Source organism: Hemicordylus capensis, chromosome 5, assembly GCF_027244095.1.
Source record: "Hemicordylus capensis ecotype Gifberg chromosome 5, rHemCap1.1.pri, whole genome shotgun sequence".
Taxonomy (NCBI): Eukaryota; Metazoa; Chordata; class Lepidosauria; order Squamata; family Cordylidae; genus Hemicordylus; species Hemicordylus capensis.
The window spans coordinates 169,980,848-170,004,460 of record NC_069661.1 but is presented as its reverse complement, the minus strand read 5'-3'; the positions used below and the strand labels follow the sequence as shown (position 1 = coordinate 170,004,460).

Below are 23,613 nucleotides of genomic sequence, written 5' to 3'. Positions count from 1 at the left end.
ATCCTGCCAAACTCTGGGAAGTTTGGAAGCAGCATGAATCTCCTGGGGAATGTATATAGAACGCACGCTCTCTCTCTCTCTCTCTATATATATACAGATAGATAGATAGATCTAGATCTAGATATTTTGCTCTTTATTTAAGGGCGATTGAACATGCTTTCCTCTTCTTTAGATGGATATTGAAAACTTCTTAATTCCAGAAGGCATTTTAAATTATTCTGTCTGTTTACTGACTTGTTTTATGCCAATTTTAGTGCAGCTATGTTTTTGATTTGTTGTGTTTCTAGTGAAATTTTATTGTTAGTTTAGAGTTTTATTTTATATGTAAGCTGCTTTGATAACATCTGCCAGTTATGCTGATCTGAACAACCTTGCCCATTGTCTCCAGTGAAATTTGTTTGCAGGGGAGAAATGAACAGAGACTTTTTGCAGAGATTTCTCATAGTTGCAGAGGGGTTTTAACTGCACAGCAGCATGGGTGCCCTTTTAAATTTTTATTTCTTGAAATAATTTGTTTCATCTGTGTAGGAAGCAATGACAAGAAGTACTGCTTCTTTTTTTTTTAAGCCTACTTTCCAGTGGGCTTATGAGATCATCCAGCATTCTATGTGTGTGTGTCTCTATCCACACACACATGTGTGTGTCCCCCGCCGCCCCCCATCAACTTCACAATGCCTGGACCAATATGAACCAAATCAGTTGTAGGGACACATAGGGACACTTCAATGGTGTAGTTTGTGATGATGTCATCTACTCCGAACCAAGATGGCAGATGTGTAAACTTTTGAGGTGCAAGTGGACTAACTTGTGATTTGCCTAACCGATTTGAACCAAATTTGCTACAGCTGTAGGGACACATAGGGATGCCCAAATGGTGTGGTGTGTGATGATGTCATCCACTCCAATTCAAGATGGTGGCTGTGTGAACATCTGAGGCACAAGCAAGCTAATTTGTGGACTGTCTAACCAATTTAAACCAAATTAGGTACAGTTCCAGTGAGTGACACATAGGGACACCTCAATGACATAGTTTGTGACGATGTCATCCAACCCAAACCAAGTTGGCGGATGCGTAAACTTTTGAGGCGCGTGGGCTAACTTGTGAACCACCTAACTGATTTGAAACAAATTTGCTACAGCTGAAGAGACACATAGGGATGCCCAAATGGCGTGGTATGTGATTATGTCACTCATTTCAATTCAAGATGGCAACCACGTGAACTTCTGAGGCGCAAGCAGGCTAGTTTGTGGACTGCCTAACCTATTTGAACCAAATTGGGTACAGCTGCAGTGCGTGACACACAGGGACACCTCAATGGCATAGTTTGTGATGATGTCATACACACTGATTCAATATAGTGGATGCATAAATTTTTGAGGCGCAAGTGGGCTAACTTGTAAACCGCTTAACCAATTTGAACCAAATTTGCTGCAGCTGTAGGGACACCTCAATGGCATAGTTTGTGATGATGTCATCTACCCCGATCCAAGAAGGTGTACATGTGGATGTTTGAGGCACAAGTGGCCTAACTTGTGGACTGTCTAAATGATTTGAACCAAATTAGGTACAGTTGTAGTGAGTGACTCACAGGGACACCTCAGTGGTGTAGTTTGTGATGATGCCATGCACCCTGATTCAAGATGGCAGATGCATAAACCTTTGAGGTGTAAGTGAGCTAACTTGTGAACCGCTTACATGATTTGAACCAAATTTGTTACAGTTCTAGGGACACACAGGGGCACCTCAACGGTGAAGATTGTGATGTCATCCACTCCAATTCAAGATGGTAGACACATGAACCTTTGAGGTGCAAGTGCCCTAATTTGTGGACGGTCTAATTGATTTGAACCAAATTTGCTACCGCTGAATGGACACATAGGGATGCCCCAATGGTGTAGTTTATGATGATGTTACCCACCCTAATCCAAGATGGTGCATACATAAACTTTTGAGGCACAAATGCACTAAATTGAGGACCGTCAAACCGATTTGAACCAAGTTTGGAACAGCTGTAGTGAGTGACACACAGAGACACCTCAATGGTGCAGTTTACAATGATGACATCCACCCCAATCCAAGATGGCAGACACATGAACATTTGAGGTGCAAGAGATCTAGCTTGTGGATCTCGATTTGTACCAGATTTAGTCCAGATGTAGAGACAGTGAAAGGAAAGTAGGCTGATTAGCTCTTACTAGAACAACATGAATTAGCCAGGATAAGGTATGATGTCATAATGCCATGATATTGAGTAATTCTGTATGCCAGAGCTTCCCAAACTGTGGTATTCCAGATCTTGCTGAACTGCAACTCCCATCATCCCCAGCCACAATAAATTGTAGCTGGGGATGATGGGAATTGTAGGTCAGTAACATCTGAAGTTCCACAGGTTGGGAACCCCTGTCATCCATTCTGGGTATATAAAATTGTTATTCCCACAAGGGTTACATTTAGACCAATTTATACTTTATTAATCTTATATTCACATTCATTTGGGATCCAGTTTACAGCATTGCAGCACTCAGAACTACCAGATGCTCTGTAGTTTGCTTTCTTGCTCCTCTCAGCCTCTCAATTAAAGATTTGGAAGGATGTTAGAATGTATACAATTTGCTTCTTATCTTACCTAGAAGTCCCAAAGCATCTATGCATCCACAGTCTTGGAGGAAGATAAGAACACATATATTAGAAGGACAATTGTGGATGTATCCTTGGGATATGGCACATCGTGTATACAGTTCCCCAGGGACAGACTGCTGTTAGTGCCTTAACATATTGCATTTTCTGTGTCTGCCACTTTCTGTATTCATCTGTAGATTGGCAGCTATGAATCCCTAAAACTGGCATCATATTTTGTGAGCAGGCAGACTGCCATCTTGACAGATGGGTGTGAATGCAGTCATGCTCATGGACAAGTTGTGTGCATCCGTTTTGATTAGCATAGGCAGGAATCCTAAAAGTGCAGCCAGTTCCTGGACCTGTTGTTACAGGAATAAGCCATTGTGGCTCCAGTTCAGAGCTCCTACCCTGAGAACAGAAAAACTCTTGTTAGCATATGTACCTTTTCTCATTTGCCAAATAAGAATTAATTTTTGACAATGAGAAAGACTACAAGATTTCTCTTTCTCTTTTGGAACTGTAACTTTCAACAGTTCCATGAGATTTTCAGGAAGAGATGTTCATACAGCTCCTAACAAAAGCATAGATAGATAGATAGATAGATAGATAGATAGATAGATAGATACACAGACACACACACACCCTTGAGCATATTAAAGAGAGCAAGTGTGATCTTGTGTATTGAATGATGGTTTGGATTAGGATAATTAAATTCAAAGCCCAGCTCAATCAGGGATTCACTAAATGACCTTGAGTAAGTCACAGTCTTACAACTATCAGCTATAGCATTCCATTCAGACAGTGATTTACAGATAGTGATGAACAACTTCACAGAGTGGTTTTCCCCCCTTGTAAAGATGGATAAGGTATAGAATGTAAAACATTTGGAAAATTAGCATCCCAACCACAAATATTTGCACCAGCATGTGGAGTTGGCACTTCTTTGTAATGAGTGGAAAATATTGCTGTGAAACTATGGGTTGTGGAACATGTGTAGCAATTACTACCCACTATCCTAAACCACTTGCCAGGCTGAGATCTCCCCACTCCCGCCCCACATTTAGAAATATAATTAGAAAATAACAGAAAAGGCAAGTGGCAAGCAGATATGGAAATACTAGAATAACAGGCCTTTAGTTCACACTGGAAAATCTCAGCTTTCTTTTGAGAAAATATAACTGCTTCATCCCACCCTCAATTAAAAGAATCTAAGATTCCTATAGCATGAGTTTTTAAACATGTACAGATTTTGAGGGGAAAGGTCTCAGGACTCTTATTCTTTGCATTCAGTGAGTCTGTTCTCACGCGCAGCCTAACCCAGGTTAGGGATGCCCAGCCCAGGTTAGGTTGCATGTAAAAACTGCTGGAATTGGGCCTGATCCTGACAGGCCAGTGCCGCCAAGCCCAGGTGTTATCTGCAGTTAAGGGATCAAGCATTACCTAACCCTTGGCTACCTGCTCGTGTATGAGCACAGGCTACTTCCAGCCCAGCTGCACACAGAGATGGGTGCCTAGAGTGCCTATCTCTTGGGGAAATCCCCCAATGTAGCGCATGTATTGTGAGCTGCATTATGGCCTTCAGGGAGGCTGGGACAATGAGTCCAGGCCTCAGATCAATCCTCCCGACTCCACACTGCATGGAGCAGGGCTGATCATGTGGGAGTGTGGAGTGCACTCCCACTGAGCACAGGAAGATCTAACTCATCCCTCAAATTTTCATCTCCCACAATGAGCACCTCTGTCTTGCTTGGATTCAGCTACAATTTGTTATCCCTCATCCAGCCCAATACTGCCTTTAGGCAGGGATTTAGGGGATAAATGCCATTTCCTGATGATGATAATGGCAATGAGAAATAGATTTGGGTGTCATCAGTATACTGATAACACCCTGCACTAAATCTCCTGATCACCTCACCCAGCAGTTTCATGTAGATATTAAAAAGCATTGGTGACAGAATGGTGCCCTGAGGAACTTTGTATAATAGCTCCTGTTTTGAAGACCAACTGTCTCCAACCTCCACCATCTGGAATCTACCCACGGGATAGGAGCAGAACCAGTGCAAAGTAGTGCCTTCTATCTCCAACTTCCTCAGGTGATCCAGAAGGATACCATGGCCGATAGTATCAAATGCCATCGAGAGATCCAGAAGAACCAGCAGAGTCACACTTCCTCTGTTGATTCCCTGGTAGACATCATCCATCAGGCCAACCAAGGCTGTCTCAACCCCATAGCCAGCTCTAAAGCCAGTTTGAAATGGGTCTATATAATCAGTTTCCTCCAAAAGCACCTGCAGCTGGTTAGCCACCACTCTATCAATCACCTTGCCATAGGAGATTGGAGACTGGTCTATAACTATCTATCACTAAGGGATGGCTTCTTAAGGGAAGGCGTCTTAATAAGTGGTCTAACCATTGCCTCCTTCAAAGAAGGAGACATCCTACACTCCCTCAGTGTTGTCTTAATGATATTAACTAGGCCACCTCCAACAATTTCTCTGCTAGACAGAAGCAGCCAAATCGGAGAGAACACTACTACTTAGAAGCAACCATTAGAGAGAACACTGGATAAGAGAGAGATTCCTGTGCCAGGTCATAGTCCTCATTCAGCTTAACCATATCTGCAGATTTTTTCAGTCCACAATGGAGGGAAGGTACTTTTAGGTTAATGAAGGCTTTGAAAACAGTGATTATTAGGAAGGAAGCCTTTTCTGAGATATACTTATATAATTAAGATATAATTATATCTTATGTGACATGGATTCTTGGAAAGGCTACTGAGACTGAACCCCACAGCAGGTTTTGAATGTGCAGAAAGTTAGCCAGTCAATTGATCACTGAGCCAGCACCAAGCTCTTCCCAAAAGAGAGAATCCAAAGGAAACCTGCAAGACAAGCAAGGAAGACTCAGCAGCTGCACCGGCAGAGAGAGGTCAGTGGAGGCCTGGTTAGCCACGCCCCTGTGTCTGACATCAGAGGCAGAAGGCATGGCCTAGCTCCCAAACGGGGCTGCACGGCCCCATTTGGGAGTTAGATTGAGGCCAGTGCTGCATTTGCAGGGCAGCCAGTAGTGGCTTTCCCTGCCTAAATCCATCTTATTTATTTATTATATCTCTGTGTAAACCGCCCTGAGCCATTTTTGGAAGGGTGGTATAGAAATCGAATTAATAACAACAACAACAACAACAAGAAGAGAGCCAACAGGGAGAGCAACAGGGAGAGCCAACAGGGAGAGCCGTTCCTGGCTGCACTGAGAATGTAGCACTGGCCATCTAACTCCTGAGCAGGGCCGCACAGCCTCATTCGGCAGCTAATCCACGCCCCCCCCGCATGTCTGACGTCAGATGCAGGGTGTGTGTCAGAACCGCAAGGTGCAGCCCCTGAGGGGTGGTGGCCCAGGTTCTTTGAACCCGGTCACCCAATGGTGACTACACCCCTGAGCAGCTGACATACTGTGCTATTTTATGTGTGTATTGCAACATATCATTTGCATGTGAGCTCTTGCACAGGTGCAAAATTTGTGTGATTGTACAGCCATTATTTACAATGGCTGCACTGTTGTGAACCTCTGCACTTTTTTTTGTGTTTGCGCAAAAACATTACATTGCAAGACACATGGAATGTGCAGTATGTCAGCCAACAACAATAGGCCAGAGTGGGTCATGTGGTATTGCCTGTTCCCTAAAAAAGCTTATAGGAAGGCTTGTTTAGGGGTCCAAACCAACAAATGTCTCTGTCATGGTGGTTCCTATGACAGATGCTCTTCAACAGGAATTAGGTCAGACAGTAGCACGCTCATTTTTGTATTTTTTATTTAAGCAAGGAAAGTGAAGCTTGATTCATCAAACAAACTTTGTTTTCATAGACAAGATTTTATTAAGACATGGAGCATACTGGCAGTGACCTTTCTGCTGCTCTTTATCCCTTTATCACTGTAGTGATAGTTTTTTGCTTCAATAAACATCTGAGTTCTGTCAATTTTTATAACTGACGCAACAAATAAAATATATGCGAGAGAGGCATCTTTTGAGATGTTATGGCAGAATTAGCCCAGGGCAGTATTCTGTTTCTTCTACAGGAAAAGCAAAGTAACTCCATTTTTTTAAAAAAAATATAGCAATACTGGAGACTGTGGAGTCACACTTTGCAACATAGTTTTGGACTGTTTACAGTGAGATGAATAGTTTTTCCACTGGCATGATGTGAAGAAGACAGAAAAGTACTGTGAAATCATTTGAAATGGCTTCCTACTGTTATACAACGAGAGCTTGTTATAAATTAGAGACTGTAGTGGGATCATATATTACAAGCTGATGGCATACCCCAGTACCAAGATGTATCAAATTGGGCACATATGTCACAGCCAATAATGGTGCCAGGTCTAACAAATATTTTTTTGTTGTTTATTCTCACATAGGGAATATTGCACTCTTGTTATTGACTTCAGCTTTGATTTACACAATTGGGTTCTGAAGTCAAGTATTTAAACAGCTGAAAATTGATTTCCCATCTTTTAATACTGCTTCAGAGAAGGATCTTGATAATTTAATAAGTACAGACTTTGAAGACAAAACACTTTCTGATTAATTTGCATAATTAGCAAAACGGTAACTACATTTGTATCCTAGATCAGAAGTTGCTGTCTACTGGAACTCATTTTGAATTCAAGATATAGTAATAATTAATGTTTATTAAGAAAAGGGAAAGTAATATTCTTCCTATTATATTAAGATGTAAATTACTAGCACAAAGTGGATGAAAGTTGGCTGTGTTTAAGTAGTTTGGTTCTTTGAGGAAGAATGCAATTCATTTCTAGTAATATCAATGAGAGTTGAATATGTTCAGCCTGATTTGGGTGGCTTGCCAAACTCTAATAAAGAAGAACAAACATGATAAGTGGCAGAATAGGGAGATAATTCCAGACCAATAGTACACTAAAAAACCTCAAGATTCTCTCAACTTTATTATGTATTTAGGTTTTATTATTATAACAGTAGCGAGAGCTACTGTATGGAGTTCCACAAAGCTCCATACTGTCCCCAATGCTTTTTAACATCCACATGAAAACACTGGGAGAGATCACTGGGGAATTTGGTGCAGGGTGTTTTCGATATGCTGTGGATTGTGGAAACCCAAATCTATTTCTCCATATTAACCTCATCAATAAATGGCATTACTTCCCTAAATGCCTGCCTGAAGGCAGTAATGGGCTGTTTCCAGACACACTTGCTTCATCATTTTGGGGTGCTTCAGTGTACTGCCTAAACTTAAGCCTCAGCCCTTTTCTGTCCCTATGTTTGCTTGGAAGAGAACCGCTGACTGCATTCTAGATAAATGGCCATTCTGACAAAGTGTTTTCCTATAAAAGCAATATTCAGGTCCAATATAGATTGCAAATCCAAAACAGATTGTGAGGATCTCCAAAAGGATCTCCACAAACTGGGAAAGAGGGCAACAAAATGGCAGATGCAGCTCAATTGGGGCAAAACCCCCAAACTTCACATATACAGTGATGGGGTCTGAGCAGTCAGTGACTGACCAGGAGAAAAATCTTGGGGTAAGGGTGGACAGCTCATTGAAAGTGTCAACACAATGTGTGGCAGCTGTGAAAATAGCCAATTCCAAAAGGCTAATATCATAAAAAGTAAAGCTGTGCCATCGGGATGGTGTTGACTCCTGGCGACCACAGAGCCATGTGGTTTTCTCTGGTAGAATACAGGATTGGGTTTACCATTGCCATCTCCCACACAGTTTGAGATTATGCCTTTCAGCATCTTCCTATATTGCAGCCACCCGATATAGGTGTTTCCCATAGTCTGGGAAACATGCCAGGGGGGATTTGAATCAGCAACCTCTTGCTTGCTAGGCAAGTTACTTCCCCGCTGCCCTTAAACAAGTCTATGGTGAGGCCACATTTGGAGTACTGTATACAGTTAGTTCTGGTCTCCATACCTCAAAAAGGACATTATAGAACTGCAGAAGGTGAGGGCAACCAAGATAATCAGGGGCCTAGAGCACCTTCCTTATGAGCTAAGGCTACAACCCCTGGGGCTTTTTAGTTTAGAAAAAAGACGACTAGGGGGTGACATGATAGCGCTCTATAAAATTGTGCATGGTGTGGAGAGAGATAAATTTATCTCTCTCTTGCATAATACTAGAATGAGGGGTCATCCCAAGAAAATGGTTGCCAAAAAAATTAGGACTGACAAAAGCAATCACTTTTCCACACAATGCTTAATCAACCTATGGAATTCTCTGCCACAAGATGTAGTGACAGCCACCGGTCTGGCTGGCTTTTAGAGAGGCTTAGACAATTTCTGTTAGAGATGGTGTTCCAGTGCCTCAACCTTTTGCAACAACTATCCTAATGACCAGTAGGGGCATTGGGAGTAGAGGTAGCTAGTGAGGGTCTCCTTACCTGTCCCTACATGCCTCTACTCTATGACTCCTGCTTTGACTCTTCAGGTACTTCCTGTAGTGAGTCAGTCCTCTCGCTTTCCTCCTAGAGAGAAGATGAACACATCTCTCCTCCCCACTACCTATTCATTATGTAGCTGATAGGATAGGTCTTTCCTACCTCAAATGTATTTCACCAATAAACAAGTTAAGTAACTTAGACTCTACAGTGATCTCCATGGCGTGTTCTTTAAATAGCTACAACAACTAAACTCTGCACACTGTAACTGGAGTGTTAGCTTCCTTGGACTTTGCTAAATAATCACAAACCCCCTGTTCATGGAGGGCAGGTCTATCAATGGTTACTAGTATGGGGGCAATGGTCCACCTCCTGCCCAAGAGGCAAGATGCCTCTAAATACCAGTTGCAGGGGACTAGCAGATAGGGCATGCCCTCAGCTCCTGCCTATGTGCTTCCCAGAGGCATCTGGTGGGCCACTGTGTGAAGCAGGATATTGGATTACATAGGCCTTGGGCCTGATCCAGTAGGGCTGTTCGCATTTTCTTATGTTCATTTGCAAAAAACCTGCAACAAGTCCAAGAAAATACCCTTGCTGGTTGCATTATGGCATAAGCAGGTGAAATACAGAACAGACCCACCTGAACACTGCAACAAGGAACAAAAGTGAAAAGAATGCCAGGTGTCTTCCCTCTGAGTTTGATAAGAAGTTTCCAAGGTTGAATCAAGTTAAACTCAACACTTCCTCTGTGTCATTATAAGAATTGAGCTAGTCTGTGATGTTACCTCCTCTCTTCCCTTTTGTCCAGGTGATTGCTCTAGTAATCTATCCCTTTTTAAAAATATCATGGTGCATATAGAAAACACCACTCAGATATAAACTAATCATCACTAATATTCATGTCTAATCAGCAGCAGTAACTCCTGAAGTTATCAGGAAACTCCTGGAGGGGGCCATGTGCTGGACTCCCCCTAAACATAGGACATGTTTTTACCTATTTTTATTCATGGGTCTGCACCCATTTTATGCTAATTTCCCCAACTTGAGCCAGATCTTAGTCACAGAGAGTGGTAGCTGATACACCTCCCACAGACTTTGTAACAGGGTTGGATGAGGGATAAAATCTAAAGTTGAATCCAAATAAGATGGAGGTACTAACTGTGGGGGGTAAAAACCCAATAAATGCTTTAGATCAGCCTGTTGTGGATGGGGTTACACTTCTCCAAAAAGAACAAGCATGTAGCATGGGAGTGCTCCTGGATCCAAAACTCTTTCTGATTTTTCAGGTGGAGGCAGTGGCCAGGATTGCATTTTAAGAGCTCCAGCTATGTCAGCTACACCCATTTCTGGAGGAAAACTACCTTAAAACAGTGGTACATATGCTGTTAACCTCCCAGCTTGACTACTGTAATGACCTCTACATGGGGCTGCCTTGATATGTAGTCCAGAAACTACAACCGGTACAGAATGTAGCAGCCAGACTGGTCTCTGGGACAACACAAAGTGATCATATAACATCAGTTTTAAAAGAACTACACTGGCTCCTGATATGTTTCTGAGTGAAATGTAAAGTGCTGATTATCACCTATATAGCCGTTATTACCCATATGGCTCTTACCTGCTTGGGTCCAGGGTATTTAAGGCGGTGGCCAGGGTGCTTTTTATCAGCTTCGGCTGATATGCCAGCTGCATCTATTTCTTGAAATGAATGACCACAAAGCAGTGGTACATCTGCTGGTAACCTCTAGGCTGGATTACTGCAATGCACTCTATGTGGGACTGCCTTTGTAGGTAGTCCAGAAACTGCAATTGGTTCACAGCGTGGCAGCCAGGTTGGTCTCTGGGTCATCTAGGAGAGATGATATTACTCCTGTGTTGAAGGAATTGCAATGGCTGCCGATACATTTCCGGGCAAAATACAAGGTGCTGGCCATTACCTATAAAGCCCTAAACAGCTTAGGCCCTGGGTATTTAAGAGAACGTCTTCTTCGCCATGAGCCCCGCTGCCTGCTAAGATCATCTGGAGAGGTTTGTCTGCGGCTTCCGCCAGCTCATCTGACAGCTACTGGGAATGAGCCTTCTCCGTTGCAGCCCCTGGACTTTGGAATGTGCTCCCTATTGAAATAAGAGCCTCCCCTTTTTAAAAAGCACTTTTAAAAAGGCACTGAAGACACACGTATTTACCCAGGCTTTTAATTAGATTTATACTTTTAAATGATTTTAATACTGGGTTTTAAATGTTTTTTAATATTTTAAGTGATATTAATTGTTAATCGATTTAATGTTGTAACTTATTTTAATTGTAAACCGCCCAGAGATGCAAGTTTTGGGTGGTATAGAAATATTTTAAATAAATAAAATAAATAAAAATCTAAGGGAGCCGCTTCTTTGTCACGAACCCTCCCACCTATTAAGATCATCTGAGGAGATCCCGTTACGGTTGCCACAAACTCATCTGGGGGCTACTTTGGACCAGTCCTTCTCCGTGGCTGCCCCAGGGCTCTGGAATGCACTCCCTGTCAAAATAAGAGCTTCTCCCTCTCTGGCTGTTCTTTTAAAAAGTTTCTTAAGACCTACCTGTTTTCTCATGCTTTTAGTTAGTTAATTTTAAACTGTTCATTTCAATTTATAAAACTGTTTTAATCATTTTATCCTGTTTTATATTTGTTGTAATTTTTCCTGGTTTATATTTCCTGTATTTTAAATTATGTTCACCATCCAGGGATACATATATCAGATGGTATATAAATATGGTACGTAGGTAGGTAGATAGATCCAGAACAATAAACATCAAATATAATCTAGCAGGGGTGGGCAAACCTGGCCCTCCAGGTATTGTTGAACCACAACTCCTATTATCTCTAGCCACAGGTTGTAGTTTAACAATACTTGGAGGGCCAGGTGTACCCACCCCTGAGGCTAAGGTCAGAATCCACTTAAGGTAATATGGAATTGCAATATCAGATTAGTAGGCTCTAATTAAGTAGCCTCTTGATTAAGCAGGCTGTACAAACTAAGCTATCAATTATAGGTTTTGTGAAGAGTCTTGGGGAGAGAGGTTCTTCTTAGCAAACCATAACACTTTTGTTACGGTTGCTAAGAAGGTAATTTGCTAAGGGTGTGGGCTAGAAAGCTTGCTGCTGGTGAGAAAGAACAGTTAGGTTCTGATACTTGGGAATGACAATTGTGAGGCAGTTAGGCAGAGGTTAGCTGCGAGTGACAGGAAAAAGAGTTAGCTAAGTGGCAAGATTAAGTTTAAGAAAGAAGCCGGGTGGCCAGGCAAGTAAACGCAAGGGAAGACTGTTGTCAAGTGGAAAGTAAAGAGAAGGTGAAAGAAAAGAGAAGTCTCCCAAATATCTGTCAAAGTAACTTCCAGTGAGAGACACAGAGACTTCAGAGTGCCTGGGTCTGCTTCTAATAGTACACTACAAAGTAACTAGAGGAGTCTGATACAAAGAGGAGTCTGATTTATAGCAGGGTCTACAGTTAATGGTGGGAAAGATTACCAGAAGGAAAAAGAGCATGTTTCAAGATTTAATTGGGGAAGTAATTGAGTTCAGAGACATTGTCACAACCCATGGGTAAAGAATCTGAAAAGAGAACAACAAAAAATTATTAACTTCAAATCTTTAAATAGTTATATGTTAATTTTGGAACTAAAAGAAATTCTTTTTGAAAATAAACTTATGAAACTCCTGCTGATGATCTCCTGATTGGGTTTCTTTTATCCCTATTGCCTATTGAGTCAGACCAGCAAGGGAAGAAGCATCCCAATGACAGGATAAAAGGACTGATAGAACCTCATTGAGATAAGAATTCTACACAGGGATGGTACTAATGTTTCCCAAAAAAAAGGAAAGGAAAGGAAAGGAAAAGAAAAGAAAAGAAAAAAACCTCAAAGCAAATTTTATCTAAGAATAGTGATGGGAAGCCCATTAAGTTACTGAAAAACAAGTGAAATTTCTCAGAGGATTTTGGCACATCCCTAAAACATTAGCCCAGCCCGTTTTTGCACATGCATGTGTACCGCTGGGATTGGACCCAATCCCGACAGCAGCACAGCAGCAAACCCGCCTACGAAGCCTCCCTCTAAAATGAGGTTAGGCGAGCGCGCGCTGTCTTGTTTTTTCAAATGTCTGTCAGCCATGGCTGAAAGATTGTGGAGACCTTGGGGAGGGGAGGGGGGATTCTAATAATGCACTGTCCACTTGCATGGTGCACTAAGGGATTTCTGGAGGCTGCAATGGCACATCCCGCCCCCCCGGCCCTCCCTGCTGCCTGGGCCAGCAGGGAATCATCTGGGTGAGTGGGGAGCATGCCCAGCAATGGTGGAGCGCTCGTCTGTTTGGAAGGTAAGTTTGACTAGCCTTCCCCGTAACCCGTCCTCAAGCCCTTCTCCCTTCTCGCCTGTGGTCTCACAGCCTCTGGCCGAGGCTGCATCCCAGCAAGCTTTGTAGTGCTTGCATCCACATCAGCAGACTGCGGAAAGGAATCAGTTCATCAGTAGAGTGGCAACCATTGGCCATGATCATTAAGAGGGTGTGCCCAGGATGATCATGCCTTTCCAGCATTAGTCACCTGTCCTCAGCATGGAAATGGCATTTAAACCCATTCTTCACATGCTCAAGGAGAACTACTGGTATCTAGCAATGTGCACAAAACTGAAAAAGCCAGTCCTGTTCCATGCACACTCAAACCGGACCTGATTCGAGTTTGAACCAAACTGGTTTGAAAGGGAGGCCTACTGGTAAAGGATCCCCCTTTATGAGTAAAGGGCAAGGAGGGGCAGGGGGACTTCCATAAAAACCAAGCAGGCAGGAGGGAAGAAAAAAGGTACTTTAGAAGTGCCACTGCTGCTGGTGGCCTTGGGGGGTGGCAGCAGTGGCGGTGGCTCCCCCACCCCTGCCGGCCTCCCCCTACATAGCCCAGTCCAGGCCTCTGCACATGTGCAGAGCCCATTTGCATGACCACACAATTTGCACAGTCATGCAAATGCCCTCTGTGCATGCGTGGAGGCCATTTGCAGGACCTCTGCAGCTGCCACCACCGGCACTTCTAAGGTATCTTTTTATTCCCCTCCCTCCCGCTTGGCTTTTACAGTAGTCCCCTGCCCCCAAATTTACTGACCAAGGGGGATCCAAGCCAGCTTGTTTCAAACCAGGCCCAGTTTGGTCTGAACTTGGACCAAATTGGGTCCAGTTCGGCTCAACCTGAGCCTTTTGAGCCAAGCTGGCTTGAACTCAAGCCTGACTGGACCTGAGCCAGCTCCCACACCCCTATTGGTATCAGGGGATGCAGAGGGGCACCACTTACCTGTTATTCCTGGAAGGTGTCATGATGACTCCCTAGGAGGGAACATGTATATGAGGGCAGGCAAAGGATCCTGGGATTTGGTCTACTGTTACAAAGGATGTTCTTGGAATGTGAGACCTGGGCCATGCAGTCCAGCAAGCACCAACACCCTCCTTCCCCCATGTTGGCTAGCCAGGCAGGGATTAGTGCTCTCATGAGAGGGCCAGTCCTCTGGGGAGAACCAGAAACAAAGGGGATCCTGAGAGGCCATTAGAGCGGGGAATGCAGTGACCACCTCTCTGATCTCCGGCTGCCTCTTGTAAGAGATTTCTGATTTCTTTCAAGCAAAGGGGGATCCTGCCTTTAAAAGGCTTCTAAGATGGGGGTGGGGGCAGTGAGAGGGCTCCTTACCAGCACCGGCAGTAGCATATCCTCAACACCTGCATTCCTCCCCAGCGGTATGGCCCACATGGCAGTGCAGTTCTGGCCTCTGCGCATGAGTATATTGCCTCCTCAAGTGAAATTCTGCCATCTAGTTCTAGAGTATGTGGAAATGCAATATCACTTTTTTGAAGCATGTGTATTTATTATAGTGCATCTTACCCGAAGAGTCACCAATGGCAATGGCAGAACATGTCAATAGTAGCAATTTGAATGGCAAATAACCTCCATCAGGCACAGCAGAGAAATGACTCGATTTGCAAGCCAGAGGTTGCCGGTTCAAATCCCCGCTGGTAACCTATATCGGTCAGCAGCAACATAGGAAAGATGCTGGAAGGTATCACCTCATACTGCACGGGAGATGGCAATCCGCCTTGAGATTGTTTTTAATGAAAGGCGGTGTATAAATTTAGCAATAAATAAAATAAATAAATAAAAATAAAATAAAATGGTAAACCCCTCCTGTATTCTACCAAGACAACCAGAGCGTTTTGTGGTTGCCAGGAGTCAACACCGACTCAATGGCACACTTTACTTTACTTTACTTTACTTTACAGCCTATAGACAGAATTCACAGAAAGCTGGGAATATCTGAGGGTTGTGTCTTATATTTTTCATAGTTTGATACTGTTTCTTGCTTTTTGTGATACTTTTGATACTATTGATACAACCCCTGCTAACTTGGCAAAGAGGCATCTTTTAATGTAGTGATTCTCTTTATTTAGCAGCGGGAGAATAACTGGCCCTATCCACCTCCAGCACAGTAGCTCCAGTGACTGTTGCTGGTGTCTATCTTATGTTTCTTTTAGGTTGTGAGCCCTTTTGGGACAGGGATCCATCTTACTTATTTATTCTTTTCTGTGTAAACCGCCCGCAGCCATTTTTGGAAGGGCGGTATAAAAATTGAATAAATAATAATAATAAAATAATAATAATGGGAACATGCTCAAATACAAAATAGATCTGACGAATGTCACTTATGAACAGCACACACGTGTATTTAAAAAATCACTCTCTTTCTTGACAAAATACATATGGGACCATTACTGCTTCCATGGAATTCCATGCCTGTTCAAAACATTGATTTGAATACATATGAATAATCCACAACAGTAGTTTGTATCTGTACAATGCAAAAAGCATTGTACAAAGGAATTCCATTGAAATCCATGAGATTTGAGAACAGACTTAAGTTTCTGACTAGTGGTACATAAACACTTGAGAGCTAATTTAGGGTTTGGGTATACTTTGATTTGTATGTGTTGATTTGTTTATTTTTCTTTTAATTATGCTCAAAATCTTGGGAAGATGCAGGGAGGTGGGGAATCAGCAAGGTCTACCAGAACCCACCTTGGAATGACACTGCAGTATATGATGATGTAGCATTGCTCAGAAGTGGGATGTGGGGAAAACTGCACCTGCTACAGCAGCCAGGAGGAGCATCAGTTGATGATGGCGAGTTTTGCATCCTCTGAAAAACCATCAAAATGCCCCTTACTATTTTTACTGTATGTGATTGGGTGGTGAAAATGGATGACATTTTGAGACAGCTACTTTGAACAACATACTTGCATACTGTGGCCAACATGATGTGCAGAAGTATGTTGGTGCAATAGGCCATTGTCAGAGGGATGTTAGAGGCTCCCTGTGGACTCACAGCCCTTCTTAAGCTGACATACTGCTGCAGATCATGTCTGTCACTATCACAAACTAAGTTCCCTCTTTTTAAAAGATGGCTTGCCATGTGGCATGGTGGAGGAATAATGGGAATTAGATATGGTTAAAATTTTCTGGATTGCCCACCCTGAGTTCCCCCTTTAAACTCAGCTGAGCTACTTTAGAGTAAGGGGACTAGAGATTAAAAGCTCATGAACTCTTGTGTCCTCCAAGAAGTTATAACCCATTTGCCCCCCACACACATTTTTCCCCTCTACCATCATGGGTAAGTCAGTGGCATTATCTCTTTCTGGCTTGTGACTATGACTATTTAGCCAACATAACAGGATATTATATAATGCAGGTAATATTCAAGATACTGGATTCAGGTTATATACGATGAAAAAATATATGGGCCACAATCCTGAGATACTTACCTTGAAATAAGAGTTTGTAAACTATTGTTAACAAATACATGTCATCTTCTGTTTATTAAAATGTGGAGAATAATCTTATATTGAGAACTATTTGAGCTGTGAGGTTAGTGGGAGTAAGGAAAAAGAAAGAGAGTGCAAGTCAGATGCATTTCCACATATATATTGTCATGTTCAAAATTGTTTCCATTGCTACCAAATAAATAGAAAATTTGATACACTACTTTGCAAGATGTTTATTCTAATGCTTTGGCAAAACTTTTAGAGAAAGGAAGTTTGACTGCATGGAGGAATCAGTCACCCAGAGTGACTTTTTATCAGGGTTGTGCTGAAATGCAAGAGATTACACAGCCCATTTAAAGCACAGGAGAGCAGGCATCCTCCTCAGATTGCCACCACTGCTGTAATCCCAGTGCTCCCCCCAGCTATGTCTACGTGCTACTGGAGCATCTCCCAACTGCCTCTTTGCGATGCCGGCAAGCATATGGCCTCCACACATTTTCTTCGGCATATCCTTACTATTTATTTATTTATTTATTTATTTTCCAGATTTGTAGATCACCCCAAACTTCCATCTCCAGACGGTTTATGACGATATAAAACAGATTAAAATGAAAACCACTTAAAACAATTTAAAACCACAGTACAGTTTCAAAGCTTGGGTGGGAAAAAAAACATTTTTAGAGACTTCTTAGAAGTTGTCAGAGATGGGGAGACTTTTATTTCAGCAGGAAGTGCATCCTAGGGATGTGCATAGAACCGGTTCACCCAGTTCAGTTTGAATTCGAACTGGGTTCAAAACAGGGGGTGGTGGTTCGGTTTTGTTTTGCTCGAACCACCCCCTGGTTCTGTTCGAATTTGAACCTGTTTTGAACCAGTTTGAACCGGTTCAAACCTCAAAAGGTAGGTAGGGTGGTAGACACCCTTGGGTGCCAACTACCACCCAAACCTCAAAGCAATTGGACATTCCTATGATTTTATATGAATTTTAAAAATATTTTCCATTTTTGCCCATAACTCCCTATGTGGAGTACTTAGGGGCAACAAGCTGGGGTGAGTGGTAGGCACCCATTGGTGTCCCCCACCCCCAAATTCCCAAGGCAATTGGTTGCTCCTAGTATTAATGGAGAATTTTTTGGGGGGAAATTTCCCATTGGATATAATGAGGTTTTGGGGCATCCCTGAACCCCAACTCTGTAGGGTGGCAGCACCCGCAAAGTGGGTCTGGGGCCATGGAAAAAATGGTCTCAGTCCCTCCCAGGCATCCCCGGATTAATAGGAGTGATGGGGTTTTTTTTAGGATTTTCTAAGACATTAAATAAATATCTAATTGGAAAGAATGGAATGTGTGTCACTGGGTGAAAGGTTAAGCCAGCAATCTCTATGAGAAATATTTATTTAATTCCTTAGAAAATCCTTTAAAAAACCCATCACTCCTATCAATCCAGGGATGCCTGGGAGGGACTGAGGCCATTTTTGCCATGGCCCCAGACCCACTTTGGGGGTGCTGCCACCCCACAGAGGTGGGGTTCAGGGCTGTCCCAAATCCTCATTATATGATCCCAGAAGCACCGCCCAAAGAGGTCCCCTCACTCTCCAGGCCCCACCAGTGGGCAGTGAGGGCCATGAAAGCAGTGTGCATCCCACTGACACTGGTCCAGAGGTCAGTCATGAAATGCACGCTGTTGCCAGCCGGAGCCACACACAGCCCAGCTGACACAAGCTCCCTGCACCGGCGGTACAGGGAGGGGACCACGTTCCGGCTGAACGTGGTCCTTGAGGGGATGATGTAGTTGAGAGCAAGGTACTGGAGTATCCGGCAGAAGCCGGAGTTCTCGAACACCTGAAACGGCTGGTCATCGGTGGAAATCATCTCCCCTATGAGGCGGGTGAGGTGACGATGATCCACACGAACAGTCCACTTGCTGCCCGACACCTGTAGCCACCACTGGACTGGCAGTGTAGCTGGCCTTTTGGTTGGCGCAGGCACACTGCCCTTGTCCGCCCTAGTGGCAGGTGCACCAGGTACACTAGTGCTGCCAGTGCAGTCAAGGAGAGCTGGGTGGTGAAGGTCCATGTGTTTCCACATGGGCGTTGTGCCCAGGTGCCTTGGATCCTTGCCCCGACTGACCTGCACCCTGCAGTGGCATTTTCAGGGATCTCAAAATGCCGCCAGACACCGCTGCCCTTGGCTTCCCGTGCCTTGGGTGCTGTCTTAGGCCTCTTGCTTCTGGGTGGCTGCAGTCCTGGGGGGGGGAGCCGCTGCTGCCTGCCCCCTGCTGCCACCCAAACTCCTTCCACCCTGCGTGGAAGAGGAAGGGCCCGGCTCCACTGGCAGAGGAGAGGCAGGCCACTCCACCACCTCAGCAGACCCTTCCTCATCATCGGAGCCAGAGTGGTGGGACCCACCACTGCTGGACGCCGCCACGACTGCCTGGGCTTCATGAGGGGGGCCCCCACTGAGCGGCAAAAGTATAGCGGGAAGGGCCCCAAGAGGCAGGGAGAACCTGGCTGCATCGCTGCCAGCTGTAAGATCCTCTCTGCCCTCTGCCTGCTCTCCCACACCAGCAGTCTCCTCCACCACCACTGGTGGTGCCCCAGCAGCACCTGGCACCGAGGGACCCGCCACTGCCCTAGTGCCTCTGCCTCTGCCGGCAGCTGGCTGGGGAAAATTTAGCCTGCAGACAAACCCCTCAGCTGGGGCCAAGAATTCTGCAATGGGGAGGACTGGGGTAGCCTCAGGCTCATCCCCGCATCCTCTCCCTCTCTGCCCCACAGCCACAGGCACAGCCCGCCCCTGGCCTCTCCCACCTCCGCCTGCCAACCTTCTGCGAGGCCTGGCCTGAACATGGCGCTCGCGTTGCTCAGACATAGTAAAGGTGGGAGACTGGAGGAGAAAGGCCGGAAAGGGGCAAAAAAATAGTTTGGAAGGGGGGAAGGGGAAAAAAAAGGCCAATTGAGGACAGGGGAGGGGTTCGCACATCCCTAGTGCATTCCAGAGTCTTGGGGCAGCAACAGAGAAGGCCCGTCCTTGCATCGCCACCAGACAAAGTAATATAGCAACTCCAAACATGCTCAGAGAAACTTCCTTTTTTTATTTTTGACATCACATTTTCCCAGGCTAAATCCTGGCACTTAAAAAAAAACAACAAAACCTAGGGATGAACCCTGGCTTAAATTAAGACTTAGATCTGCTTAAGGTTGACTGACTATTGCCGCTTATTCATTTGTGCTGCAATGGAAACAGCTGTGTCAGACAACAATTTGCATAGCAATTTCCTTTCACCAGCACTAACCCTCTGTTTCTGTATCATTGAAAGTTTTCAAGCTCCAGTTCATATCAGAGGCTGTAAGAAGGAAGGATGGGGTTTAATTATTATTATATTTTGAGCAGTAAAAGTATTTGCAAAGGTTTGTACCAGCTATGGCACAGTTCAGTCTTTTCACTGTGCACCCAAAGTGAATTAAAGGAAAAGTGTGTTGTTGAGTTGGTGTTGATTTCTGGCAACCACAGAGCCCTGTGGTTGTCTTTAGTAGAATACAGGAGAGGTTTACCATTGCCATCTACCACGCAGTATGAGATGATGCCTTTCAGCATCTTCCTATATTGCTGCTGCCTGATATAGGTGTTTCCCATAACCTGGGAAACATACCAGTGCGGATTCAAATCTGCAACCTCTGGCTTGCTTGTCAAGTCATTTAGGAAGGAATTATCAGGCCCTGTCTTATACTGACTGTCCAGGTAAAGATATATTTATTCTCCTGAGCACTTAACAGATGATTTATGGTTTTTTGTGTCTGCTCATTCCTTGTTTTAATGATGTGTATAATTCCTGCTTTATTGTGGCTTTACAGGGATATTTGTTGTCATTGGGCTTCTCTTACTTACCACTAGCTTACCATTAACTTACTGTTCGTTAAAATTTAGTCTGCGAGCTGAATTTGTAGGAATATGACTAAAACGTAGGACATTAATATTTTTACTAAATTAATAATGTGGCTCAGAACACCATTGAAGGTAAGCTACTCCTTTTCCTCTCCAAATGGCAAAGGTAAGATTGCATATATTTAGTAAATGGTTGTTGAACATTAATTTATAAATGAATGTTTTTCATAGACTCTGTTACATTTTATATTAAGTGCTGCTTCACCAGACAAAGATTTGTATTGGTTTTTTAGTTGCAAGGTGAGTTGAATGGTAGAATGGTTTCTTAAATACTGGCCAGATTTTAGATCTTTTCAGGCAGTGAATTTCTTCCCACAAGGGAGATGCTGGCAGCAATCTCATCAGCTAAATTTCTTTCATTAGCCAGAACAGGCACAGATCACAGCCACAGGTGGGGAGAAACATTCCTGGGCAGGAATCTTATTTCTGACAGATGTCTATTGTTCTCCAAATTGAAAGAATTTACAAAACCAGACAATTACTTGTATAGTAGGATGCAAAATGATTTGTTAATCTTACACTGCAGCAATAATATACTTTGAAAGGTTACCTTGGATGCCTGAGAGAGGAAGTAAAATACAATTAATCAGTACTAGAATACAGCTTGCATGGCTGTGCTTTTGGCTGCAACTGAACATCACTCCTATTTCAACTATTCATAATATCTGCACTGTAAATTTATATCAGATTTATAACAGTTTATGTCATTGCTACCCCCAAGAATCCTGGGAGCTGTAGTTTAATGTAGGTTCTGAACAGTTCTTAGGATTTCCTTGGGACTAGGAAAGATAAAACAGCTTAAATCTGTGGTGTAGATGTCCCCTTTGCTGAAGTATACACCTGCAGTGTAGATCTGCCCTTGACTAAATTCCCATACTCCTATCTTCTTTCACACGTGTGGCTTGTTCCATTTCAGACTAGCATTTCTAATGTCACTGCAGTTTCCACCTCACATAATTTAATACTGGTTCAGATGCTACACTACAGAGTAACTACACTTAAGTTTATCCTATTAAGTTTACTGCACATAGGATATTCCTGGGCGGGGGAGGCAGTGCGGGCCTCCTAGTAATGGGTGATTCAGTTATTAGGCGCATAGAGAGAAGAGTTTGTGACCCATGTATAGACGACACAGTAACTTGCCTGCCTTGTGTGTGTAAGGGAAGAAGGGTAGTTCAGTCTCTAAATAGCAAAGCAAAACCAGCAAAGCAAGAGGTCTTGAGTTCTTTAGCATTGAAGAACTACAAGGATTTATTAAAGAAAGGGTTACAAATTAATGTGAAAAGTCCTATAGCTTAATTTCAGCTGTAGTTCGTGGCTGAAGAGAGAGACCAAACAAACAGCCATCTCTGGAGAGACCAAAACTAACACTGGAAGAACAAAAAGGGGAGGAGTCCAGCACTTATATCCATGACCGTAACCACCCCTCACTGGTCACTATGAGACATTGTAGGTGAGAGCTGATGCTGCCAGGGTCCTAGCTCCAAAAGTGCGAAGGTTGTGGATGTCATGCAGTATCTAGATAGGCTATTAGGTAGTGCTGGGGAGGAGTCAGCTGCCGGGTCATGATGCAGGCCACACAGAGGCCCATTGTGCACGCACAGCCACCAGGAGCGGTGAAGGTCCGGGCTGATTTTGGACCTAGGTATACCACTGGCTACTAGTCTGGTGGCTATAAGCCACATCCAGCTGAAGCGGCAAGATGTTTCTGAATACCAGTTGCAGGGAAGCAACAGCAAGAGAGAGGGCATGCCCTCATCCCTTGCCTGTGGGCTTCTCAGAGGCATGTGGTGAACCAGTTTGTGAATCAGGGTGCTGGACTGGATACGATTTGGGCCTGATCCAGCAGGGCTTTTTTATGTTCTTATTTGGAAATATATATATAAATGATCTAAGTGAAGTAATTGTATATTGAAAGATAATGTTGATTAGTGGCTAAGTGACTGATTTAAAAGTCTTTTAGTGGCCTCCTCTCTCTCACACTTCTCCTGATTCTTGGGTTCTCTGGCACAGGAGCTGTTAGTGATGCCCTTTCTTGTAAAAAGGATTGTGCATCACTTTCATCAGCCTCGTCTGTAAGGCCAAAACTGGGGGCGATATCAAAGTCCTCTCCAGTTCCTCTCTCAAGAACAGACTCCTTTCCCTCTTTTCTCATAGTATGCATACTGTAAAGTCTCAAATTGTTTAATGTCTTTCCATCATCCAATGTGACAGAATTTCCACAGATTTTGATTATTATTAGAAGGCCAGAGGTGCCTTCTATCAGCTCCGGCTGATACGCCAGCTGCATCCGTTTCTTGAGATAGATGACCTCAAAACAGTGATACATCTTCTGGTAACCTCCAAACTTACTGTAATGCACTCTATGTGGGGCTGCCCTTGTACGTAGTCTGGAAACTACAGTTGGTTCAGAATGTGGCAGCCAGGCTGGTCTCTGGGTCATTTAGGAGAGACCATATTACTCCTGTATTGAAGGAGTTACACTGGCTGCTGATCATCAGGAGAGGTCCATCTGCATTTGCCACCGGCTCGTCTGGTGGCTACTCAGGGACGGGCCTTCTCCATTGCTGCCCCGAGGCTTTGGAATGCGCTCCTTAGTGAAATAAAAGCCTCTCCATCTCTGACAATTTTTTAAAAGTCTTGAAAGACACATCTGTTCACCCAGGCTTTTAACTGATACTCTTGATTATTTTAAATGTTGTTTTAGAATAAACAACATTTTTTAGAAAAAAATGTTGTTTTAAATTTCTTGGTTTTGTTCTTAACTAATGTTTTAATGTTGTTTTTATCTTGTTATAAATCTCCCAGAGATG

The 23,613-nt window shown here is 43.6% G+C and overlaps 1 long non-coding RNA gene across 1 annotated transcript in view; it reads right to left on the bottom strand.

Annotated features, from left to right (window-relative positions):
• Positions 1-2,482: 2,482 nt before the first annotated feature.
• The window catches only part of LOC128326428 (uncharacterized), a 91,478-nt gene continuing 70,347 nt past the window's right edge, over positions 2,483-23,613 (bottom strand). Inside the window, exon 3 of the long non-coding RNA XR_008308043.1 lies at positions 2,483-3,028. This is a non-coding gene — a long non-coding RNA (uncharacterized LOC128326428). The remainder of the gene's footprint in view (positions 3,029-23,613) is intronic.